The sequence below is a fragment of the Vanessa atalanta genome, unplaced genomic scaffold, assembly GCF_905147765.1.
Source record: "Vanessa atalanta unplaced genomic scaffold, ilVanAtal1.2, whole genome shotgun sequence".
Classification (NCBI taxonomy): domain Eukaryota; kingdom Metazoa; phylum Arthropoda; class Insecta; order Lepidoptera; family Nymphalidae; genus Vanessa; species Vanessa atalanta.
In genome coordinates, this window is record NW_025919978.1 from 120 (window position 1) to 5,000 (window position 4,881).

The 4,881-nt window shown below is 47.8% G+C and overlaps 2 non-coding genes across 2 annotated transcripts; both read right to left on the reverse strand.

Annotated features, from left to right (window-relative positions):
• Positions 1–2,158: 2,158 nt before the first annotated feature.
• On the reverse strand, positions 2,159–2,315 carry LOC125076530. Its single transcript, XR_007120485.1, has one exon. It is a non-coding gene; the product is annotated as a 5.8S ribosomal RNA (ribosomal RNA).
• Positions 2,316–2,772: 457 nt separating this feature from the next.
• Positions 2,773–4,675, reverse strand: LOC125076532. The gene has a single exon (XR_007120487.1). It is a non-coding gene; the product is annotated as a small subunit ribosomal RNA (ribosomal RNA).
• Between the last annotated feature and the right edge of the window lie 206 nt (positions 4,676–4,881).

Here is a 4,881-nt window from a genome sequence, read left to right on the forward strand (position 1 = left end):
ATCTCCGGCTTCATCGTTCGAGTAAGCCGGAGTTCTCACCCATTTAAAAGTTTGAGAATAGGTTGAGGTCGTTTCGGCCCCAATGCCTCTAATCATTCGCTTAACCGGATGGGACTGATAATTATCGACGCCAGCTATCCTGAGGGAAACTTCGGACGGAACCAGCTACTAGATGGTTCGATTAGTCTTTCGCCCCTATACCCAGTTCCGACGATCGATTTGCACGTCAGAATCGCTACGGTCCCTCCATCAGGGTTTCCCTGACTTCGACCTGACCAGGCATAGTTCACCATCTTTCGGGTCCCAGCATCTGTGCTCAGAGCGCGCCTGCATTCACGGATTGGAAACGAGACGCCTCGGGAGTGCGAGAGATCGATCGAGACCGAAGCTCCATCCTCCCTGAGCGCGCGGTGTTAGCGCGCGCCTTCACTTTCGTTGCGCCTTTCAGTTTTATGTATAAATATCTCAATGACTCGCACACATGCTAGACTCCTTGGTCCGTGTTTCAAGACGGGTCCTGCGAGTGCCCGAAAATGAATCATCGCAGACGGATACGCGCACAGTCCGAGACAACACGGCAGCGACGACAGCAGCGCCGCGTCGACGTCCGCACTCGGGCAGGACATCGACAAACGACGTTCGCTTGCGTCGGGCCGGACGCGCGTGAGACGCGTGCGCGATTCGTATTATAAGTACGATTTTGTACTACCGTCCGACGGCCGGTCGGCCACCGTCACGGTCCAATAGACGTGCGCGAACACGACGACTGGACTCCCGAACGGCGCTTAGACCGACATCGAACGGGTCGCGATGTATTACTGAGAGAGAAGTGCACGCCGTCGACGAACGTCGACGGACGCGACCCGTGCCCCACGACGCACCCGCGAGGGGAGGTATGAGACATCGAGGCGCGCGCCCGTACGCCGTCGAATGACGATGAATCTCTCCGTTCGTTCATTCGAGTTTCGCAGGTTTACCCCTGAACGGTTTCACGTACTCTTGAACTCTCTCTTCAAAGTTCTTTTCAACTTTCCCTCACGGTACTTGTTCGCTATCGGTCTCGCGGTAATATTTAGCCTTAGATGGAGTTTACCACCCACTTAGGGCTGCACTCTCAAGCAACCCGACTCTGAGGAGCGTACCTCTCGCCGTCTCGCTCCGTCGCTACGGGCCTGGCACCCTCTACGGGAAAACGGCCCCGTTCAAGACGAACTTGGACAGGAGTGGCGACGACGAGAAAGCGATACCTCCCGAACACCACATCTCCCGCGATCGTTACAACCGCGGGATTCAGTGCTGGGCTATTTCCTGTTCGCTCGCCGCTACTAAGGAAATCCTGGTTAGTTTCTTTTCCTCCGCTTACTAATATGCTTAAATTCGGCGGGTGATCCTCCCTGATCTGAGGCCAACGATAAAAAAAACGAGGCAGACGCGATATCCGTCAACGCGACGGCGCCGCTTTCGTCGAGACGAGAGAGAATTTTCATTCCGATCGTTCCGACGTCGGCGTCGACGCGCTCTTCGGACGTCGAGTCCGCCTACTCGATATATATACAATATATATATATATATATACGAATGTTTCGATGTCATCACGTTCAACGATGCGAGCGCGCTTTATTTACACATCATATAAACACGTTCGTCTCGTATACGTCGTAACGATCGCGGAGCTTTTGTATTCGAAATTTTGACATTAGAGTATGAACAAAAGAAACGCACGTACTCGATAATCACGAGACGAAGAGATCACCTAAACTCCGATTACCCTCTTTGATCGAGAACAACTCAATGAAACGATCGAAAGGTCGGAGATGGGCGCTCCTCGTCTGGCGACGAGCGACGCTCTCAGTCTCTCTGACGTCGCATAACGAAACTCCGTGACGTAAACGTACACACGAACGCGTATATAAAAATATAAATAATATATACACACACACGCATGTAAACGTAAACATACATACACATCGTATTTGTTATATTTGAACGGACCGAGAACGAGATTTATATTAAGTATATTTAAACACGTAATATAACACATCGAACGCGGATACCGTCATATGTTCGAGAAACGTCAGTCAGTCTATTGAGTCGGTTACGAAATAATAGACATTACGACATTAAACATTGAACAGTGTGGTTTATATTTTTATACAGCCGGCCCTCAGACAGGAGTGGTCCTGGATGTTTCTCCACGGACCGCAATGTGCGTTCGAAATGTCGATGTTCAAATGTGTCCTGCAGTTCACACTATGACGCGCAGTTAACTGCGTTCTTCATCGACCCGCGAGCCAAGTGATCCACCGTCCAGGGTAATGGTTTTTAATTTGTTTTATTTTTATAATTTCTACGATCACTCGAACGATTCTATACGCCAGTGATATGAGTTTATTTTTTTTTTATTTTTTTTTTTTTTTTCGTTTTTTTCTCTTATTTTTAGTATACAGAGAAAAATTCAAAAAATTAAAAAAAAAAAAAAAAAAAGTTAAAAAAAAAATAAAGTACAAAAAAAAAAAAAAGAAATATACATTTTATTTGAAGATGACGATGTGCGTTAACACATCGTACTTTCCTCGAAATCGACATCGAAAAATATCAGAATAGGACGCGTTACACGACTCTGGACTCTGACTCGGACACACTGCTGTGTGAGAGAGAGAGAGTGAGAATCGCGTCCTCGCATCGAAACGACACATTCCGAACGTCGATATTTGTGTTTTAGAATTTTATTATCGTTCATTATCGCACTCTTTCGAGATTGATAATTTACGTTAATGATCCTTCCGCAGGTTCCCCTACGGAAACCTTGTTACGACTTTTACTTCCTCTAAATGATCAAGTTTGGTCAACTTCCCAGCAACGCCGACGGCCGTGAAGCCACCGCGTGTCGGTCCGAAGACCTCACTAAATCATTCAATCGGTAGTAGCGACGGGCGGTGTGTACAAAGGGCAGGGACGTAATCAACGCGAGCTTATGACTCGCGCTTACTAGGAATTCCTCGTTTATGGGGGATAATTGCAAACCCCAATCCCCAGCACGAAGGAGTTTCAACGGGTTGCCCGGGCCTCTAGGCCAGGGAGAACATGCTGATTCCTTCAGTGTAGCGCGCGTGCGGCCCAGGACATCTAAGGGCATCACAGACCTGTTATTGCTCAATCTCGTGCGGCTCGAAGCCGCCGGTCCCTCTAAGAAGAATTTTAATACGCCGCCAGTGAGTTGCTCGACCGAAATCGAGCACACCTAAATGACGACGCCTATTTAGCAGGCTAGAGTCTCGTTCGTTACCGGAATTAACCAGACAAATCGCTCCACCAACTAAGAACGGCCATGCACCACCACCCACCGAATCAAGAAAGAGCTATTAATCTGTCAATCCTTCCGGTGTCCGGGCCTGGTGAGATTTCCCGTGTTGAGTCAAATTAAGCCGCAGGCTCCACTCCTGGTGGTGCCCTTCCGTCAATTCCTTTAAGTTTCAGCTTTGCAACCATACTCCCCCCGGAGTCCAAAATCTTTGGTTTCCCGGAAGCTGCCCGCCGAGCCATTGTAGTAACGTCGGCGGATCGCTAGATGACATATTTACGGTTAGAACTAGGGCGGTATCTAATCGCCTTCGAACCTCTAACTTTCGTTCTTGATTGATGAAAACACCTTTGGCAAATGCTTTCGCTGATGTTCGTCTTGCGACGATCCAAGAATTTCACCTCTAACGTCGCAATACGAATGCCCCCAGTTATCCCTATTAATCATTACCTCGGAGTTCTGAAAACCAACAAAATAGAACCGAGATCATATTCTATTATTCCATGCACGAAATATTCAAGCGGCATTTTGAGCCCGCTTTGAGCACTCTAATTTGTTCAAAGTAAAATTGTCGGCCCATCTCGACACTCACTGAAGAGCACCGCGATAGGATTTTGATATTGAACCGGCGTTTTACCGCCGGCTCACCGACGATATGCTCCGCAGACGTGTCAGTATCACCGCGGATGCGGTGCACCGACAGCGCGGCGCACAAATGCAACTACGAGCTTTTTAACCGCAACAATTTTAGTATACGCTATTGGAGCTGGAATTACCGCGGCTGCTGGCACCAGACTTGCCCTCCAATTGTTCCTCGTTAAAATATTTAAAGTGTACTCATTCCGATTACGAGGCCTCGAAAGAGTCCCGTATCGTTATTTTTCGTCACTACCTCCCCGTGCCGGGAGTGGGTAATTTGCGCGCCTGCTGCCTTCCTTGGATGTGGTAGCCGTTTCTCAGGCTCCCTCTCCGGAATCGAACCCTGATTCCCCGTTACCCGTGACAACCATGGTAGTCGCAGAAACTACCATCGAAAGTTGATAAGGCAGACATTTGAAAGATGCGTCGCCGGTACTGGACCATGCGATCGGCAAAAGTTATCCAGATTCATCAAAATTAACGACTTCGGACGAGACGCCCTCCGTCGATTGGTTTTGATCTAATAAAAGCACTCATCCCATCACTGGTCAGAGTTCTGATTGCATGTATTAGCTCTAGAATTACCACAGTTATCCAAGTAACTGAGTAAGATCTAAGGAACCAAAACTGATATATTGAGCCATTCGCGGTATCGCCTTAATACGGCTTGCACTGAGACATGCATGGCTTAATCTTTGAGACAAGCATATAACTACTGGCAGGATCAACCAGGGAGCTAACCGAGACTTGTTGAAGTCGTCAATTACTCTTCTCGTTTCATATTCGCATATAAAATACACACAAACTTATGCATGCATGTACAATATACGCACAGTATGAAACGAGCGTCTCACCGTATCGTCGATCGCGTTAGACGCGATAGATTTTAACGGTTGACTCTTATAAAAATTTATATGAGACACAAACGCGCTTTAAGCACG